At 49.6% G+C, this 21,829-nt stretch overlaps 1 protein-coding gene across 2 annotated transcripts in view; it reads right to left on the bottom strand.

Moving 5' to 3' along the window:
• SORCS3 (sortilin related VPS10 domain containing receptor 3) overlaps window positions 1-21,829 on the bottom strand; it is a 498,174-nt gene that overhangs the window by 456,135 nt on the left and 20,210 nt on the right. The window lies entirely within an intron of this gene.

The following is a 21,829-nucleotide window of genomic DNA, read 5'->3' on the forward strand; positions in this document are numbered from 1 at the left end:
AAATATGCAAATTCACAGCTTTTGCATATCCTCTTCAAAAAAAAAAACAACAACTTTGTAGTTTAGACATGCCCCCTATGTCTACACTGCATACTAAGCCTGGGCTCCAATCTGGTTTAAGCCTGAGTCCTCCTCCCATTCACGGTGTCAGTGAGACACGGGTCAGCAAGTACTTAGGATGCAAGTCTGAAGATCCTGATTGGGGGTGGGTCAGAGCTGGGTCCAGCACTAATAAACCCAGATTTACAGTGCCGTGTGACTACTCAAGGATGGGCTTAGAAACACCAGCTCCACAAACCAAGTCCCACAGACTTGGGCTTAATTTCTAAAGTAGACGTACTCCATGAACTAGGGTAAAACCCTCAAACATTGTCTCTGGGCAGTTCTGTAGTATTACAGCCCCTCCCCAACACCTGATGCCTGCGTTAGTGAAAGTATCACGATTCCTTCCTGATCCTTCAAGCTGACCTCCTCATTACCCACCGACTCATACAGTTACCTACATGCTTCCAGCTCCCATCCAGAACACACCATACGATCCATCGTCTATAGCCAAGCCCTTTGATACAACCGCATCTGCTCTAATCCCACTGACAGAGACCAGAAGCTTCAGGATCTCTACCAAGCATTTATAAATCTCAACTACCCACCTAGAGAAATAAAAAAGCAAATTGAAAGAGCCAGACGAATACCTAGAAACCATCTACTGCAAGACAGACCCAAGAAAACCAACAATAGAACACCACTTGTCATCACCTACAACCCCCAACTTAAACCTGTCCAACACATTATCAATAAACTACAGCCTATACTGGAACAGGGTACTAAACTCCGAGAGGCTCTGGGAGACAGACCCATAGTCTCCTATAGACAGCCACCTAACCCCAAGATGATTCTTACCAACAACCACAGGACATACCACACTAATACCAACCCTGGTACCTTCCCTTGCAACAAACCCCGTTGCCAGCTTTGTCCACATATTCATTCTGCTGATACCATTATTGGACCTAACCAAGTGAGTTATAAGATCAAGAACACATTCCTGTGCATCCAGAAATATAATTTATGCTATCATGTGCCGAAAAGTGTCTGTCTGCTATGCACATTGGACAAACGTCTCAGACACTTCGCCAAAGGATTAATGCCCACAAAACAGATATTAGACAGAATCACAAAGAAAAAACAATTTCTTGCCATTTCAACCAGAAAGGACACTGTCTCAACGACTTAACTACCTGCATTCTGCTACAAAGACCTTTTTACATCTGCACTTGAAAGGGAATCCTCTGAACTGTCATTCATGCTAAAATTCGACACTCTCCGGGGGGGGGGGGGGGGGGGTTGAACAAAGACCCCAACTACCTTACCCATTACAAAGATAGCTTCCCCAATTATCACCTCTAATACCATAAGCTCACAGACACCTACCTTTCCCCACCTCTAATATCATTAACTCACAGACACTTACCCTCCTCCCCCTTCTGTTCTGAAATGTGATTTGTCCTTTTCATATGTGTTCATTTTTTTTTTAATTGTATCCTTTGGTATATATGGTTGTGACAACTTTCTTCCACTATTTGATCTGAGGAAGTGGGTCTGGCCCACAAAAGCTCATCATCTAATAAACCATCTTGTTAGTCTTTAAAATGCTATATAGTCCTGCATTTTGCTTCAGCTACACCAGACTAACACAGCTACATTTCTATTACTCATTACCTTGAGACACAGACGTTTAGTTTCAGTTAAAGTTACCTGCTTTGCTTACAAAAAAATTCCTCTCTCTGGTATAAATCAGGAGTTACTGCGCTGAAGTCCATGTGAGATGAGCATCAGGCCCAGCAACGTTAAATAGATCTTTAAAAATAACCTACCACCATCAAGATAGGAGACACTGCTAACTAGAGGCAAGCAAATTATTTGCTGCCAATGAGGCGTCAGATAAATGTTGTCTCCTTTTCTGTGAAACCTCTAAGCAGGTCTCCTCCACTGTGTTTGTTTCCTGATGCATGACACTTGAAAATTCACTCGGCCTTGCAAACATTCACCACTTGGTACTTGAAATATAAACTCTTGCTTAGCTGGATATTTATTTAGAAGTGGAGCTGGTTTTTAAAAAGAGAGATTGCTTCCCTCCAAAGATTTCCAACATTGGTTTTTCCATTTGTATTAACATGTTTCAGTACCTTAACAGGAGAAGCATTACAGTTGGTCAACATTTTGTAAACCTTTCTTTTGTCAAAAGATGTCCATTTTCCCATATCCACTGTTTTCCTCCACAAAACAAAAAAGTTTCCATGGTTTATCAAAATTTAGAATTTCAACTTTTTAAACGTTTTTTAAAAGCCACTATGCAAGCAAATGGACCCAAAAAATCATTTTCAAAAATATACTTTGTATAGCAATAAAAATAAAATATTTCTATTAAAAGGGCTTTTTCCTCCCCCTTCTTCCCCCCAACCTCTAATGCACATGCAAGCAACCTGGGTGAAGATACTTGTGAGAATTAATTTTAAATTTGGATTTTTCCAGAGACATTTGTGCTCCTGATTGTCACTGGCTTAATCGTTCCTAGAGAACAAATTTCAATCTTAAAAATGGCAACACAAAACGGGCACAAGCACAGCCCAGGCAAAATCATTTCAGTCAATATTCATTAAAAGTCTTTTCGCAGGATTCACCCAGCCCAGAGATGGGAGTCTGGCCTTAATTGAAGGAGCACTACCTTTATACAACCTGACTTCCCGGCATGAGCTCACTTTTTCCTGTACCAAAGTGTGCATCTATTTAGAGATCCATTTCCACTGCTATTAAGTTACTTTCTGCAAGACTCCTGGCAAGAGGATCTCATTGGATTAGGGTACTTAATAGCACAGTAGATCAGATGGTGTGTGTCACTCACTGATCCTGGGTCATTTTACAGATTGCCTGTTCACATTGTCCCATTCTCCTACCTCTGCATTTACACATTTGAAGCCTAGGATGTTAACTAACAAGCACCATTTATTCATTAACATCCCGTGTGTGTGCGCGCACTCTAAATGTACACAGATGCAAGCACAGATAAGTGAGGCGTTCTTTAGATACTGCAGATGAATTTGGTGACGTCTCTATCAGCTGATAAAATACATGGCTCCTAAGTCTACCAAGAGACTACGGAGGGGAGAGAGAGAGAGAGAGAGAGAGACCTGCCACCCTTATTTATATTTTTAATAAACAGGGGGTTTAGAACAAGCCTTCAGCTGGCTCCGGTTACATCTGAGTCTCTTGCACTGATAAGAACAATCCATTTCCCAGAAAATGGAAAAAGGCTGCCAGTACCTGACGGTAAAAAAAGCATAAAGAGCAAGTACCAGATAAGTGTCACAGAAACATCTCCCAGCTGAAAAAGAGGACAATTAGAAACCCTCAGGGAAGATGTATTGGCTCAACATCTTTCTGCCAATAGGAACCTTTGACTTGGGTCCAGATGTGTTAATTGGCTTGAAACTTAGGTATTTTAAGGATTGCTGCCCGTTTAGGGTTGCCAGATGGTTTCAACAAAAGTATCAGACACTTGACATGACATCACAATCTACATTACATCTTATTTAGAAAATACCAGACATTTATATTTTCTCAATTTGTTTCCTGAACAGAAAGCTCAAAACTGACTGTCCAGTTCCAAAACCGGATACCTGGCAACCCTATGCTCATTCTCTCCCCCCCAGGCCAGGACAGGTGCATCCCACAGTTCGTTATCACTATACAGCTTGGCTCTGTCTAGACTGGCAAGTTTTTCCGCAAAAGCAGCTGGCTGCTTGAATTTCCGCAAGAACACTGACTTCCTACTGTCTGAAATCAGGGCTTCTTGGGGAAATACTATGCTGCTCCCGTTCGGGCAAAAGTCCTTTTGCGCAAAAGGGCCAGTGTAGCCAGCTCAGATTTGTTTTGCGCAAAAGAGCCCCGATCGCGAAAAAGGCAATCGGGGCTATTTTGCACAAAGGCACGTCTAGATTGGCACGGACGCTTTTCCACAAAAAGTGCTTTTGCGGAAGAGCGTCCGTGCCAATCTAGACGCTCTTTTCCACACATGCTTTTAACGGAACATTTTTCCATTAAAAGCATTTGCGGAAAATCATGCCAGTCCCGACGTAGCCCTTATGTTGGGCTGCTTTGTATTAAAGATTTTCTTTGGACACACAGGAAGATGGGGTATGTCTACACTACCCCGCTAGTTCGAACTAGCGGGGTAATGTATGCATACCGCACTTGCTAAGAAGCCCGGGATTTGAATTTCCCGGGCTTCATTAGCATAAGCGGGGAGCCGCCATTTTTAAATCCCCGCTGCTTCGAACCCCGTGTAGCGCGGCTACACGGGGCTCGAACTAGGTAGTTCGGACTAGGGTGCCTATTCCGAACTACCGGTACACCTCGTTTCACGAGGAGTACCGGTAGTTCGGAATAGGACCCTAGTCCGAACTACCTAGTTCGAGCCCCGTGTAGCCGCGCTACACGGGGTTCGAAGCAGCGGGGATTTAAAAATGGCGGCTCCCCGCTTATGCTAATGAAGCCCGGGAAATTCAAATCCCGGGCTTCATTAGCAAGTGCGGTATGCATACATTACCCCGCTAGTTCGAACTAGCGGGGTAGTGTAGACATACCCAAAGACACTTCCCAGGACAACTACTAGATGCTACATTGTGAGACGGACATCGGTGCCCCTCCCCCAGACACATCCAAATGCATCTACATGGCGGCAGCGCCGGGAGGCCTCCAAAGCAAGGCCGGGCCTCTATCGTCTCAGGCACTGTACGAACCGAAAGGGTCGAGGGGCCAACTGCTGCAGCATTGTGTTCCTTGCCGAATATTCCCACCCCGGGAGCACAGCAGGCCACCCATTCATCCTCGCTGGCCAGAAACAGACCAGGTCTTCTCCAAAAAGCCTATTCTGCACAGTGACACGGGAACATTAACAGCAGGGTTGCCCAGTTTCCTTTTCCCACCCAGCTGAGGTCAGGAGCTGATCTCCCTGCCCACTGACATGTAGGGCTGGCAGCTGGGACTCTGAAGCTCAGCTGGGAGCTCTGGGAGCGCCCGGGCGCTGCTGCACCTCCCCTGCACCCATAGGTCCCTCGCCTACGATTCGGCACTGCCATTCCTTGCACTCTGCTGGGAAAGGCCGCACCATTGCCGGGTTCTCAAGCTGGCTAGGAAATCCACTTCCCCCAGTTCAAACGGGCCAGTCTCTTCTCCGCACCTTGAGTGGACAGGATGGGCCCACAACATTTTGGCTAGCGTTGCCAGGTGTCCAGTTTTAAACCGGACAGTCCTGTCTTGGAGCTTTCTGATTGGGAAACAAGTTGAGAAAATAGAAGTGTCCGGTATTTTCTAAATAGGACGTAGAGGGAGAGTTAAACGTGCCAAGCATGTGTGTCGAAACCATCTGGCAACCCTAATTTTGGCACCTGAGGCGGGGAGCTCAAGTGACACCCCCATGCCTGCCCCCCCACCCTCCACCACAGTCTGGCAGCCGAGGCGGCCGCCTCAGATCACCTCATGGTAAGGCCAGCCCTGTGAGTGGAGCCCGGCAGCGTTCTTCCTCATGGAAAGCAGGAGTTTTAAAATCACCAGCCCCTTCTTTCAGAACAGGCTTGGGAGCCCTGCTTGTTATTTTGAAATAATGGGGGGAGGGGGGGGTCATTCCCAAATAACTCCCTAGTGTAGACCAGGACAAAGGGATCTGCAAGGTCTAGCAGCCGGATCTGAACCAGCAATCTAGAAGCACAAGACTATGATCCCACCATCCCTCAGAAATCCTCCTTCCAAACAGACTGGCACCAGCCCCTGGAGGAGTCCCCAGGCGACAAGGCACCTGCCTCAGAAAATACTACACTGTATCCGGCAGGTGGCTTGACCCCTGGGGTTTATTTCTAGCCCCCTATCATGGGGCAGACTCACCACCGGAGCGCCTGCAGCCAGCAGTCCTGGGAATTAACTTGTTTGGATCCCTGGACGCCTCCCTCTAGCTGGCGTCTCCCCGTGTTCCTCTTTGACCACGGCCTCCTCTTCAGGACACTGCCCTGCACCAGTGCCCACTCCAGTGACTCTGCATCCCCTTCCGAAGGGGTGTTTACCCAACTGCACACTCCAGGGTCCTCCCCTCTCAAGGGTCCCCCAGAGAACCCCCAGTTCCCCTGGACCCACCACCAGTCTCCATCTAGCCCCTGCCTCAGGGGCAAACTGCAGCCTGAAACGGCCACTCGTCACTGGCAAAGGGGTGTGGACCTGCTGCCTTTGCCTAACACAGCTGCTTCAGGCCCTGCAGCCTGGGGGCTTGCTTGATCAGAGCTTCTCCAGCCCCACCAGCCTTCCCTAGCACAGCTCTACCTCCAGGAAGCCTTCTGCTTCCCCAGCAGTCCAGTCCCTACTGCTCTCTGTCCACAGCAGCACTGGGTCCTCCCAGGAGTCCTTTATATACCCCCAGCTGGGCCCTCATTAGCCCAAACTGCCTCAGCTGGGTTTTGCTTGTAGCCCTCACTCAGGGCTGGGGTTTTGCCCTTAAAGAGCCAGTGCAGGGCAAACGCCCTGTGTCACAGCCCTGCAGTTAAATCTGTTTGCAATCTGCTGCTCCCCTCAGCTCAGGTTGTAATTTCAACAGCCTCATTCCCCTGGACTGGAACCCGGCAGGCGGGCAGAGGTAGAGAAGCAGACAGCAAACAGTGCCCCCCTTAAGCCAGCACACAGCCGCGTTTCCAAACAATTCAGGATTCCCTTTATTCCCAGAGGAGATAAAGCTGCTCTTCCTTCCTGCTTTCACCACAACACAGAGGCTTGCTAACCAGAGAGCTAAAGGTTAAATAAAAGTTTGATTTTATTCAAGCAATTTTCTCCCATGGAAGAGGTCTCACGCCAGCTCTCCTTCCGGCAGGCTCTCTCCCCTCCCCCTTGCTCCATCTGGGAGCAGACATCCCAAAACGTAATGCAAGGCTTTCCAGCCAGGTCCGTTCCTTTGGCCAGGCCTAACACCTGCCATCTAGCAGACTCAGCACTCAGCGACACCAGCGTAAATCAAGACCGCCACTGTTGCTATCAGCAGGGGTGCACCAGTTTTACGGTAGCATCGCTTATCGTTACACTGCTTCCCTAGGAGGCAAGGGAAACGGGGATTTTCATCAAGGAGAATAAAAAAATAAATCAGTTTGTGGTTCCTGATTGGGAGGTGGGGGGCCATTTGTGCTGAAGCCGCTGTACCAAAAGCGGTGCAGTCACTCACTGCGAAAAATCACTCGCATGCTGTGTCACGCTCCTTTACTTGCCAGTGGCCAGAGAAACGCACCTCAGATTTATACTGGCAGTAGCCGAGTCTTTGGGTTCTTATCCCTCACCTATCAATGGGGTGGAGGGGCACAGCCAGGGGTGTGCAAAATGTGTAGTGAAATTCCAAAGCCTCAAAAAAACAAACAAAAAGGAGATTTCTACAGTTCAGCTTCACGGGACTGGCCTGGCTTTATGCAAAACCACAACCCGTTTCTGACTGGAACCAGACCAGTTTCCTTCAAAGTTTGGATTTGTTGGAGGGGATACCCTGGGTTTACGAAAATGCCTCATTCTGTGGGGACACCAGCCACTTTTCAACGTAACACATCACTGTTTAAATAGTCCTTCCTTTGTCCGTGACTAGCACACTGCTGGAGAAACCAGACGCCTCTGAAGGGAGTCAAAAATATTTTCCCGTGAAATGTAGTCAATAAAACATTCCCTATTTCTTCAGTCCTATTGTTCATTTCATTTCACAGGGGCTGGGCTGCTGAAGTAGTTCAGGTTGGACTTCCTTGCTGTGGCACACACAGGACCTGACTGGTTCCAAATGAGGGACTTTGTTGGACCAAGGGAAACCGTTTCCAGTCCCCCAGCTCGGCTTCACTCCTAGCCTGGCCACCTAGCTGGCTCACTCCCTGCTAATGGCCCTACTGGACCTGCCACAGCAGCCAGTGGACCTACTGCTGGGGTACCTGACCCTGCCTCGACTGCTGCCCCACTGCCAAGGCACCTGGACAGCACCGGCCCTACCACCTGGACCTGCCAGCCCTGCTGCAGCAGACTGCTCCCCTGCCAGAGCCTGCTGGACTTCCAGCCGCCCGCTCAGTTAGACTCCTGCCTCTGGCCTTCCACCAGGACTCTCCTGCCCAACCACAGATGCAGGACCAGAGAGTCTTAATTGCGAGGGGAGGGATAGCTCAGTGGCTTGAACACTAGCCTGCTAAACTCAGGGTTGTCAGTTCAATCCTTGAGGGGGCAATGTAGGGATCTGGGGTAAATCTGTCAGGGATGGTACTTGGTCCTGCTGTGAAGGCAGGGCACTGGACTTGATGACCTTTCAAGGTCCCTTCCAGCTCTAGGAGGTAGGTAAATCTCCCTATTAGGGAGAGGTTCAACCCATACCTTGACACAGCCCTTGTGACCAGGTCTCTTGTGAGGGGCTGATCCCAGTGACCACAAGAGCTAACTGCTAATTAACACATGGTAGAGCTGCCCTTTTGGGTAAGGACCAGGCCTTTAGTGCTGAAGGCCACCAATTCATATCCTGCTAACAACTGCGATCTGTGTGTAGTGCGCCTGATTTGATACACACTGAGGTTATGTCTACACAGCAGCTTTATTCTGGAATAACAAAATGCACGTCTACCCTGCCAGCCTTTCTTTCAAAATAATGTCCAACTGGAGGACTTCTTCCTCCAACTCATGGTAGCCCTCGTTTTACGAGGAGTGTTCCTCCTTCAACTTCCTGTTGTGGAGACAGCACCAAAAGCCAAGTTAAACTATTTCGACATCAGCTACCCAATCGATGTATCTGAAGTTGTGTCGCTTATTCCAACTTGAGCCCTGCTGGTTGGACATGCCCAGAGAGCAATGTACATGAGTCAGCAAACTCTAATCTCCATGCATTTGGGATTCAGGTTTTCTTACAGACTCCATGTCTCATTAACACTCTCCCTTCAACCTGCTGTTGTGGGATATATAAAAGCTTCATTCCGGTGACATGCACGTCACTACAGCTGCATTCCCTAGGGCCCTGCTAGGATCCACTGAGCTGGGATTTGCTTGTAACTCAGAAATCTGTTCTAGGTGGAGGGTGCTAGCTAATGAACTAATGCAGAAGGCAGGCCTGGAAATACCTCCGCCTCCAAATTCATCTGGTAAGGGACTGAAAGCAACAAGCCTGCAATCACAAATTGCTCTCTCTAACCTAGCCGGCCATTCCTAGCAGGCTCCTGAATTCCATATACCTCCCATACAAAGGAAGGCAGCTCACACTCCTCGAGAATGTGCACTGTTAACGTATCAGACAGGTGAGTACGGCATCAATTTCCCACTGGGCCTGTGGCTCAGATGTGACAAGAGCATCTGGGAGCTTAATAGTCTCTCCAAAAAAAAGGTAGCAATTTGGGATGAAATTGAGTGCAACACAGCCAGTCTAAGCAGAGGTCCATTTGCCTGTGAGGGAAAACACGGACCTGGATTCTCAGTGTTCAACACAAGAAGTGCTATAAGTGGCAGGTTCAGGCTCTGGAAATTGGATCTCTTGAAAGACGTTGTGACAGACCGGGCCGTGTCTGGGCACAGCTGAGGGCGTCCGCTCAGGGTGAATTGCTCAAATCCGGGGCTCCTTACAGCCCCCCTGACTGGGGACCTCTCCAAATAGGCCACAAACCAGTCTCACAGAGCGCTTCAGCTGCCTGCCTGAAGCCTCATGAGCAAAACCCCTCTGACACCCCAGCAATATCCGTGCCCCAGATGGCCCCGGGCCTATATACAGGCAGGGGGGTCCTAGCACCCAATCCCACCTACCCCGAACAAGTTCTGTCCGGTTCCAAGAAACCAGCCACAGATCCCTGGTCAATTTACCCTCTGGACCTTACCCACAAATCACGCTGGGCCAATCCTTTAGAATCTATATCTAAAGGTTTATTATTACAATAAAGAAAAGCATGAGAGTAAGGTTATTAAAGTACAGTACGTTACATGCACCGAATCTCCCAGTTCTCGATGCAGGCTCTAGCAGAGGTGTTGCAGCTGCTGGTTTAAAAGTTCTTATTGCACATCCTAAGATCAGGATGGGTTCACAGGTCTTCCAGGCTCTTCGATCCCTGCAGTGCTGCCTCTGGGATGAAGTGCTGAGCTGAGAACAAAATGGCATCGACCGCATGGCCTCTTTATACCCCCTTCCTGGCCTCTTCTTGTATGCAGCAAGTCACCTGGTCAGAGGCCAATCTCAATGTTCCCTCCTGGCTGCCCTCAGGTGACAAACCCCGTTCTTTGGGTGTGTCTATAGCCCATTGAGAGCCATTGTTCCACAGGGCTTCGCTACTCAGCCTGTCCATAGCTATGCTTAACCACATTCAGAGAAATATTCAGCTTCCACACAGATTACAGATTCCTACCTACACAGACATTATATACTCACATAAATAGCGTACATAAGATCAACAAACAATAAGCTCCCATTCAATACCCCACATGGCTCCCTTTTATACCAATTTCTGGGGCCAACACCCCCACCTAGGGGTGCAGCAGCGATCTGGCTGCTTCCCTCCAATTCAGTAATGTGACAGACGTAGTGCGGAAAGTCTTTGGGAAAGTCCCGATTTAGAGCTCACTGGGACAGGTCCTGCCTCAATCCCCACAATGTAGTCTCTCGAGCATCACTAGTGCAATAAACTCTGGCATCACCAGGATTGGATGAAGACATCATGGCTTGACATGATGTGCAGCCTCATCAGGCAAGAGAACGTTCCTGCACCCCGTCACCTAACGTAGGGCCACACGTCTTGCTCAGGCAAGACCCCCACTACGATAACTAGGAGCTGCAATTGTACTGAAAAGCCAACTTTATCTACTCCGATGTGCAAATGTTGGCTTTAACCTCTTGCACAGCTTGCTACCTGCAGATGGGGACTATACTGATGTGCTTACCTGCAATGTATTATTTAGCCACTTGATGCCTCTATAGGCTGGACATAGTTCCAGAGCATGACCCCTGGTAAACAAAGGGGAGTGAGACGGAACTCAAGCTATGAGGAAACCTCATTGTTTGCCTTTGTGGAATTTCTTTACACGTGCATCCTGTTTCAGAAGAGCTGTGATGCCATAATCCATGACAGGGTCAATACAACATCCTCACAGAAGGGCTGAGTAAATGAATGCTAAGTGCTCCAAGTATGAAATATTTCAGCTTTCCAACACAGTGTATTTTAGCTTTCCAACACCTAGCAAGGCACATCTTACGGCTGGCATAGGAAACGACTTTTTAAACCTCCTTTTCAGGACTCAAAGCTTAGATCTCTGCAGATCAGCTCTGCTCCCTGCTGAACTTTGAATGGGAGACAAGATCATTTGGATTTGATGATGAGGGTCAGACCAATGATTTCTTTCCATCCAGATTACTTAGAATAAGGTGTTACCTGCAGGAGGAGGAACACTGAGGCGTCATTCCCACCTGAATAGGTTTGAACTACATTTGTACGATAATTACTATCTCTTACGAGCAGATCTACCTACCATTGTGCAGGTCCTTAACTCAAATAAGTTTTGTTTCTCTTCATTTAAATCATTGCTCAGGGGTGAGGCTGGGAGATGGGGGAGGGGGGGGATTTCAGGATGCAGGCTGCCCTGGGAAAAAAGGACAAACCCAGCCCTCTTACTGCAGCAGCTTGGGGCCCAGAGAAAAGCACCTGTTCATAGTCACTGAAGCTGCTGTGGCCACAGTTCGGGGAGGGGTGCATGTCCCCCTGCTGGGAGACAGACAAAGACACACAAACACACAAACTCTGAAACATAGTAGATAGCTATCCTTTTCTCCACCCCTGCTAGTCCAGTGGGGTTATAGCTGTCCCAGTTCTCATCTCTGGCCCCTTGCTGCTCCCCCCCCCTCCCCCCGTGGGCATTCTACAATACAACTGTCCCTCCTCCTGGCTCTCTCCCATGCAATTTTTATGAGAAACAGTCAAATTTCAGGCACATCCCATTGTCCTGGCATGACCAAACCCAGATCTTGCTTTAAGTTATGATAAGAGGAATCTTCATACCAAATTTGGAGGCCCTAGGTCTTACCATTTAGGAGGTAGTTCTTGAAGAAAAAGACTCAGACATTTCTAAAATATATACCAAAACTACAGCTAATAGGGGCAGTACCAAAGCTAGTATAAAACCTGCACCACTGAAGTCAGCAGGCCTATACTGGTTTAAAATCTATATGTCAAAAGGTCAGGAGAAGGGATGCTGTTGCTTTCCTTTCTTAAAATGACAACAAAGGAAATCGAATTCACGATCACTCTTCTTTCCTAAGATTTATTTATGCGTTGCTGATTCTGTCCTCACTCACCCTCGCGGCACGCCACTGTTTTCAGAATTACTCCTGAGTTATGTCTAGAGCACATGGAATCAGAGCGAGGCCTTTTTGGAATCCACTTGCCCTCTTACCTAGATGGATTTGTAGTTGCATGAGGGATGATCCCAAAAACACCATCAACTGCATTCACTCCCACTTGCATCATCCTGAAATCCTTCCCACTCAGTTTCCATTAGAAACTGTTCAGAGATTTTTAGCCCTTGTCCGATGTGCTGCGACGATGCTTTTTTCCTCAACTCACTCTTCGCGGGAGCTAAATTCAGCAGGCAGTGTGTGTGTACAGCCAAATATTTCCCGCAGACCAGTGCCCCTCACAATAACCAGAGGGGGGGAATCATCAGAAGAGAGTTTCTTTGGATTTGGGGTTGATCATCCCATTATAAAATTAACTACAGTAGGAAAGGAGCAAGCTGAAGGAGGAAAACACAATGGCTGCTAATAACGAATATGCATGCTTAGCAGTCCTCTCCCAGTTGCCTGGCAACCCACAGAAGGCCTACTGGAAAGCAAGGGGGTAACTGGACATGTAAATTAATGGGGGCCCTCCAGGCCAATGGCATTAGAGGATTGAGGGGAGTGTGGTTAGCTCACCCAGTGCCACCATCTTGTACTGACACTCTGGTACAAGAATAACGGGGTAAAGGGGCTTCTCCTAAGCGTATTACTTCATTTCAAAGGGTTGGGGAAAGGAATCACTGAATCAAGCCATTTTCCGTAGCGTTGCTTGATCTCTGTATTAGCCACTCCCGGGGTGGTCTAGTCTGGGAGGGGTGCAGAGCTGGGCATCTGGAGAACTGGTTCTTATGCGCCCTAGGGAAATGGCTTGAATCAAGACCCCGAGATCTGACAGCAAGAGAAGTAGCGAGCGGCACTGATCCCACACGTGCAGCTGCATGAGCATTTGCCTGAGCCCTGCTACACCGCCGGAGCCTCATCACAATAAGCATGGGGCTCCGGGTAAAATCTAGGATGGATTCTCTGAGGACAGGCCTCTGGTCATCTCAATCACCTGACTAGGGGATTGGGATGTGCCCCCCAAGAGAGCAGGTTCTAGCTGAGTGGGGGGCAACCTGCACCCAGGCCATCAGGGTCATCTGCTGGTAGCTCTGAGCGTGTGCTGACACCGAATACCAGCAGGCACAGTTCCCGGGACTGTGGTCTGCTGATCCCAGCCAATGGGAGCTGTGGGGGGCCAGACCTGCAGACTCGCAACGTCAGCAAAACTTCCCACAGCTTGTCAGCGGATTACTCTGATGGGCCGTGTGCAACCCCCAAGTTCCCCCACCCGCCCCGGTTCTAGCTCTCCCTCTTCGCCAGCTTCCTGGGTGGCCTTGGACAAGCAGCTTAGGCCAAAAGTGGCCCCCGATTGGGGGGGGGGGCGACTCATTTTTGTTTAGGTGCCCAACTTGAGACACTGAGGGCCCCACAACTCCAGCTCAAGGCAACGAGAGACACGGGGGCTCAGGAGAAGCAGCTCACACTGGGCAGCCACAAGCTGAAGCTGTCCAAATCAGTGGGTACGTTGTCAAACTTTAGCTGATCATGCCCTTGTGCCTCAGTTTCCCCTTCTGTAAAATTGGGGTTGGGGGAGTGAAAGGGACCTGTCAGCAACCTAGCGCCCAGCAGTGTGGTGAGGCTCAATGGACAGATTATTATTTATAATAAACAGAAATCACAGGGTCTGACTGAGTCCACATGCAGTTTGGGGGGGTCATATTTAATTTGGTTTTAAAGGTTGCGACTTTCCTTACACCTGGCTGTGGGAAGTGGCAGAACCACCTCCTGGAGGCACACCTACCACCTGCAAACGTGGCATTTCCCACTGCCAGCATCCTCCCCAACATCCACACAGCCCCTGGCCAGAAGCAGAAATAGCCTGCCCTCCAGGTCTGGCTCAGAATTTGGGCACAACCCCGCCCTTGTCTCCAGGTTCCCCCCACGACAGCCCCTCTCTCACAGGGCTGGTAGCATGGATTTCCAGACGACAGGAACCAGCTGCACCTGGCAGCCTTTGGCTGGCAGCCTCTGCCAGCTGCAGTATTTATCATTGACTTGGGTGGTGTTTCGGTGCCAGGTGCATTCCTGTACCAGGTACGCACATGTGAGTGAATCAATAGGCAGTAAAAGCAGACACATCACTCCCCAAAATGCCAGCTGATCTCAGCCATGGGGCTGGGGTGCATGGAAAGTCGCAGCCTCGGAGAGTATCTGGGTCTATCCCAGGCACAATCCAGACCTGCTGATTGACCCTGGGGACCGGCAGGAAGCTAGTGCAGACGGCAGAGCGCAGGTGCATGGGGGTCCAGAAGGGAAGCACCACAGAGTAGGTGGGCAGCTCTATTCTTCACCCAGCAGAGCCACATTAACTCACCAAGGGTCTGGGCATAAGAATGTCCATACTGGGTCGGACCAAAGGTCCATCCAGACCAGTACCCTGTCAGCCAACAGTGGCCAAAGCCAGGTACCCCAGAAGGAATGAACCAAACAGGTAACGATCAAGCGATCTCGCTCCTGCCATCCATCTCCACCCTCTGACACAGAGGCTAGGGACAACATTCCTTACCCATCCTGGATAATAGCCATTGATGGACTTAACCTCCATGAATGAATCGAGTTCTCTTAAATCCTGTGATAGTCCTAGCCTTCACAAGCTCCTCAGGCAAGGAGTTCCACAGGTTTATTGTGCCCTGTGTGAAGAAGAACGTCCTTTTATTTGTTTTAAACCTGCTGTCCATTAGTTTCGTTTAGTGGCCCCTAGTTCTTATATTATGGGAACAAGTAAATAACTCTTCCTTATTCACTTTCTCCACACCACTCGTGATTTTATAGACCTCTATTATATCCCCCCTTAGTCTCCTCTTTTCCAAGCTGAAATGTCCCAGTCTCTAATCTCTCCTCATATGGGATCCGTTCCAAACCCCTCATTTTAGTTGCCCTTCTCTGAACCTTTTCTAATGCCAGTATATCTTTGGGATGAGGAGACCACATCTGTACACAGTATTCAACCCTCATCACAGCATCTAACCCAGAGGACTCAAGCCAGCCTTATGGCCCAAGGACCTGCACCCAGGTACAAGTTGGGGAGGGAGGCAAACTTGCCCCACCTTCTGCCTGTCCCTCCCTCTACAGAGCTGCACCTCACTGCTACAAGCACAAAGGATGCCTCTCCCCACCCATGTACAGCGCTGGCTCCTGTGAGTTGGGACCTGCCGCAGTCTTAGAAGGTGATGGAGGAAAGGGAAAGGAACATTTGGAACTAACGTCCTGCTCCCGAGATGTGTTGGGAAACCCAACAATAGCTGAACTGCTCTAGTCAGGGTGACTAAACAAAACAAGGCTTGCAACATTGCTTAGTAATGTCTGAGGGTATGTCAGCACTAATTCCAACTAACTTAATTCGAATTAGTTAATTCAAAATAAGCTCATCAGACTAGTGCATCTAGACCTAAAAACTAATTCGAATTAGCATTTTGCTAATTCAAACGAGTATGTCCACATTGAGTGGACCCTGAACCGAGGTTAAGGATGGCCGGAAGCAGTGCCGGCAGGGCATCAGATTAGGACTTAGAGCGTGGAGCTGCTGTCTCAGGCTAGCCGAGGGCTGTGCTTAAAGGGACCCGACCCCCACCCCAGACAGACAGTTCTCAGGGTTCCCCACTTGCTTGTCTTCCTCGATGAGGGATAGCAAAGCAGTCCTGGCTTGGAGTGCCCTGAGTGCCCACACTCGGCAACTCACAGCACTCGGCCATCAGCCCAGCTGCACTTGCCGCAGGCTGCCATCCGGGGGGGGTGTCAATTGGGGGGGCTGTCAGGATCCAGGAGACCCTGCAGGAGAGCTTCCACCCTGAGGAACCTGCAGAGCCACCCCAGTCCTCCCAATCGGAGGCTTGTACCCCATTCCTCCCTCACCTCCTTCCACTTGCCCCTCCCTAGCCCCCCTTCCTGATGGGGAAAAAAAAAAAAAAAAAAGGACATGTTCAAAAATAGAAACTCTTTAAGAAAACTGGGGGGGGGGGGATTAACCCCCGGGTGAGACTGGGAAAAGGAAGTGGGAGAGAGGAAGGGGAAACCTGGGAGGAGAGAGCTGGAAGCCAGGGGAAGAAGGAGGAGGGGAAATATCAAACTATGATACGCCATATCTTTAGTACTGTGTACAGATGTGGTCTCCTCACCTCAAAAGAGATGTTTTGGCCTTGGAAAGGGTTCAGAAAAGGGCAACTAAAATGATTAGGGGTTTGGAACAGGTCCCATATGAAGAGAGGCTAAAGAGACTGGGGCTTTTCAGCTTAGAAAAGAGGAGACTGAGGGGGGATATGATAGAGGTCTATAAAAGCATGAGTGGGGTGGAGAGGGTGCATACAGAAAAGTTCTTCATTAGTTCCCATAATAGAAGGACTAGAGGACACCAGATGAAATGAATGGGTAGCAGGCTTCAAACTAGTAACAGAAAGTTCTTCTTCACAAAGCACATAGTCAACCTGTGGAACTCCTTGCCACAGGAGGCTGTGAAGGCTAGAACTAGAACAGAGTTTAAAGAGAAGTTAGAGAAATTCATGGAGGTTGGATCCATGGAGTGGAATTAGCCAGGGGGTAGGAACGGTGTCCCTGGCCTGTGTTTGTGGAAGGCTGAAGATGGATGGCACGAGCCAAATGGCTTGGTCATTGTCTTCGGTCCATCCCCTCTGGGGTAGCTGGTGTTGGCCGCTGTCGGCAGACAGGCTACTGGGCTAGATGGACCTTTGGTCTGACCCAGTACGGCCGTTCTTATGTTCTTAGCTCAGGATGGGGGGAGGTCTCACTGGACCACCTTGATTTTCATGCAAACCTGCTCCTGGGTTCGCATATGGCCTTTGGTGGCCAGGCTAGCAGCTATCCTGCCCTAGACGGCCACTTTCCTGTGCCTAGTGCAGAAGTCGTGGGCATTGGAGGCCTCCCCCCAAACCTGGATGAGGTCCACGATCTCCGTACTAGACCAGGTGGGCATCCGCCTCTTGCGGCCCCGGCCAGTCTCCTGGGAGCCACCAGCCTGGTCCCGGGAAGAGGCGGAGGGCTGGGTGGCAGCAGGTGGCTGGCTCATCCCGTTCCAGGTGCAGGATCTGCTGGCTGGGTGCTGGCAGGCTTGCACCTGGCACAGGCACCATAGCCAGACTGTGTCCCTTCAAGGGCTCCAGGGCCAGGAGGGGGGCAGAAGAGTTTCCCTGGTTTGGCCCAGAGTGGCCACCAGGGCAAGCTGGAAAGGGCTAGCCTCCCACTAGTTCGAATTAAGTGGCTACACAGCCCTTAATTCAAACTACTTAATTCGAACTAGGCGTTAGTCCTCGTGGAATGAAGTTTACCTAGTTCGAATTAAGCGCTCCTCTAGTTCGAATGAAGTTTGAACTAGTGGTTTGTATGAAAGTTAATTCGAACTAACAGCTGTTAGTTCAAATTAACTTTGTAGTGTAGACATACTGTATTGATACACCCTATATAAGCCTACACCTAGCCAAGGCTTGTCAGCTCTCTTCATAATAAAGCATGTGTGTTATCACACAGTGCTGCTGGACTGACACAAGGAAATACATAGATAAAGCACAACAATCATGCTTACACTTAGCAGTATTACTAGCACTGCCACTGCTTGCTGGGCCCTGAGAAGACATTGGGGGGGGGGTAAATTAGAGCTAAACAGCACAGAGCACTGAGAGCCAGGAGCGGTGGCTGAAACAAACTTTATCGGACTGTGGGAAACTGGGCCACACCCACAATAAGACGACATTTGAGTCACTATAATCATGCCAGACCATGGATGTTGCCGGACCACAGAGGTTCAATCTGTACAACTCCCGGGCAGCATCTTCTGCCCTAGCCCATTGCTCATGCTCCCCAGTCATCCACCCTTCACGTTCAACACCACAGGGCCATTCGCCGAGCGGTTGTCATACCATGGGGTCTTGCCCCATCTTAGGGCTTTGCTCTAGCACCAGACTCGGTCTCATCTGAGCATCTTTCCTGCTCAGACCGGCAGCATCAGGCCCCTAGTGGACTCAGATGACGTAAGATTTAACGGGCTTGTTCAGTGCTAAGAAACAAGCGAGCCATCGATGAAGACACTGTCATGGTAGAAACGCAAGGAAGGGCTGTTAAGAGGTCCTCTAGTCCTTCCCTCCCGTGCTGGGAGTGCACGGACTAGGGAAAAAGCCTGGCAACAAAAGTCACCCCAGAAAAGATGGGGTGTAGGGCCAAACCTTCCCAGCTGCTCTGGGACATCCCGCTACGAGCAAGGGTGTCAGTCCAATTTCTCAGCAGTGAACCAGAGCAAGGGTTGACCTATCTTGGCCCACCAAGTGCTTTCCAGTGTTTTGAGACCACTACATCCTTCTTGGGGATGAGATGCATCACTGTGACGACACGTCGGGGTTCCCCCGACGCCTGCACCCCTGGAATGGCACGAACAGACTCCGCTAGCCAGTGGGATTGAGGGAGTTTATTGCTTCTACAAGCTACAGCACAGCACAAATGTAATCCGGTTACAGGGCCAGGCCTAGGATGCCTCAGCCCCCCTTGAGATGGGGGGAGACTGCGCCCCTAAATCCCAGCCCGTTGCTTAGGCTGCTTCCTCCATGATTCCAGACAGAAACTGACTCTTCCAGCCCTGCTCCCCAGACAGGGATTGGTCTCCGCCTTCCTCCCTTTGTCTCTCTCCCTGGGAGGCGACCTGTCGGACCTTGCCTAGTGACTCATCCGCTGTCCTGTTGGGCCGTGCTACAAACAGCCGCCAGTGGAGGTCACCCACTGCCCAAGCCCAGCAACCAGCAAGGCACCCCCATACCACACTGGGTTATAGAGCAGACGGCTTGCCCCCACTACGTCCCAGTCACCACTCCACCCCTTCCTTTCCAGGACGCACACGCCAGTGTTACGCCGTGAATGGAGAGGAGGAACGCAGAGCGGTTGTAACCTTCCTTGGGGCAGGAGCCATTTTTCTGCTCTGTGTTTGCGCAGGGCCTAGGACAGTGGAGTCCTGGCAGGGCCGGCCTTACCATGAGGGGAACTGAGGCAGTCGCCTCAGGCGCCAGACTGTGGGGGGGGCGCTACTAGGACCCAGAGTGTAGAAAATTGGGTCTGTTGCTGGTGCATATGTGTTCTCTCTACTCTGAAAGAGAAGAGTTATGTAACATTTTGAACAAGGCACTTTAATTTTTTTAGTTCTCCTTGATTGGGGTAGGTAGCAGAGCAATACCAGGAGAGGAGCAGAACAGGAAGAAGGCAGAAATGAGACTTTTCAAAGTTTTGGCCCAAGCGAGGAGGCACGGGGGCATCATTTAAGGTTCCAAATCGTTGTGGGTCGGCCCTGGGTCCTGGTAGTACAAACCACCACATTCTTTGTGAGGAGGGGACTGACTTTTAAGACTGGAGTCACAGGGCTAGATTTGGATCCCTTTTGCTCATGCTGAATAGCACCTGACACCACACACGGTCCCATAGAATTCAGTCAGACCTCCCAGACTAAAGTGCTTCCTCATGGAGGAATGGCATTGCAATCTGAGATGTCAAGGCCAGAAGGCAGCGGTGTGACCATCTGGTCTGACTTCCTCTCTGAGGCTACCTCTGTACTGCAGCCTTCTTCCGCGAGAGTGTATGCAAATGAAGCACAGCGATATTCTACTCCGTGCTGCATTTGCATAATTCATTAGCAGCTGTTTTTGCACAAGAGGCTTTTGCGCAAAAAGGAGCTGTGTAGACGGCTCCTTTTTGGGCAAAAAAACCCTTGTGCAAGAGCCGTTCTTCAAAAAAATGAGGAAGAATGGCTCTTGTGCAAGAGGGGGGTTTTGTGCAAAAAGGAGCCGTCGACACAGCTTCTTTTTGCGCAAAAGCCTCTTGCACAAAAACAGCTGCTAATTAATTATGCAAATGAAGCACAGTGATACTCTACTCCGCGCTTCCTCTGCCTACGCTTTTGTGGAAGAAGGCTGTAGTATAGCCATAGCCTGAGAGAGGCTATAAACTTGCCCAAAATTGTTCCTAGAGCAGATCATGTAGAACATCCACTCTTCGTTTGGAAGTGGTCGGCGACAGACAATCCACCCATCCCTGAGAAGATGGCGCCCATGGTTAATTATTTTGCTGAAATAGGGCACACTTTTAAACCAGTCTTACTTTGTCCAGCTTCAACTTCCAGCCATCAGCCAAAGTAGGCCTTGTATGCTAGACTGAAGAGTGCCTGTTTAAATAATTACCCTCCCCCGATAGGCAATAACCAAGTCATCCCTTCGCCTCTTTGGTCAATAGATTGGGCTTCTCAAGTCCAACCCTCTAAGGCAGGGTGTCTAATCCTTCAAGTCATTTCTGTGGCTCTTCCCTGAACCCACTCCAGTTTTCCAACACCCTTCTAGTTCAGCCTTAATTCTATCTTGTCCTTTCCCAGAAGGAATTCCGGATTCTCCATTACGGTATGGGAGGTGCCTAGTTCTAAATAACTGTAGTGATGGGACCAGGGGAGCCAATAGCCACACCGGGCTCCTGAGCTCTGTGTCTCTGGAAGGGGTGGGGCTGAAGGCAGAAGGGGCGGGGCCATGCCACTCCAGCACTGCTGGGAGTATGACACATCCCTCTGTCCCTTAGACACATGCCCCTCTGGTGGGGATTTAAAGGGGCCCTTTAGTCTTACTGGAGCAATTGCCCCCTACCTAGTCCACCTGGGTGAGACAGTCACTCCCAATGGCACCCAAGGGCTCCCACTCAGGGGTCGGTATCCCATTAGGGCTGAGCAGTGTGAAACAAGTACAGTAGCGAGATGATGGTTGTCCTCCCAGAAAGCCCCACGTCTAGTGTGATGATAGGAAGCACACAGGTGGCTGAGACGAAGCAGACAAGTCAGGTGCAGAAGCCCAAGGAAACAACAAAATTAGCAGCGTTTTGCTTAATTAGCTGTAATATCTTCAAGCCATCTACCTGGCCATATACTATGCTACACCACAGAATACACACACCCCACCTCTTGCAACAGAAGCAGACCCGCACCTGAAGAAAGATAGAGAGCTGGCAGAAAGAGGGAGCTGTTCCATGAGGATATTAACTGCTCTTGTTTTGCAAGCAGAGTTAGTGGCATTAGTGGGAGAGGCATGGCTGGTAGCAAGACAAGCAGCACCTTGTAATTGTTTTAGGAGTATTTTGTTGGGGGGGGGGGAGGGAAAAGGCAGATGAAGAAAACAGCATCAGGTGTTCTGCATTGATTTTGTCCTTGCTTTAACACACACAAAAAACCACCCACACAACAAACACTGGAAACACCACTCTCCCCTCCCAAAACGAAAAGCAATTTTGAAACCTGTCACCTATGTACTCCCACTGGCACTGTGCCTATTAATAATCCATCACAATATTACAGCCCTTCCTGTAGTTTGCAATATCACAATAGTACACACTTCTGCAGAACTCCCTACAAGTCTCCTTGCG

The sequence above is a fragment of the Pelodiscus sinensis genome, chromosome 8 (assembly GCF_052426305.1).
Source record: "Pelodiscus sinensis isolate ZL-2025 chromosome 8, ASM5242630v1, whole genome shotgun sequence".
Taxonomy (NCBI): domain Eukaryota; kingdom Metazoa; phylum Chordata; order Testudines; family Trionychidae; genus Pelodiscus; species Pelodiscus sinensis.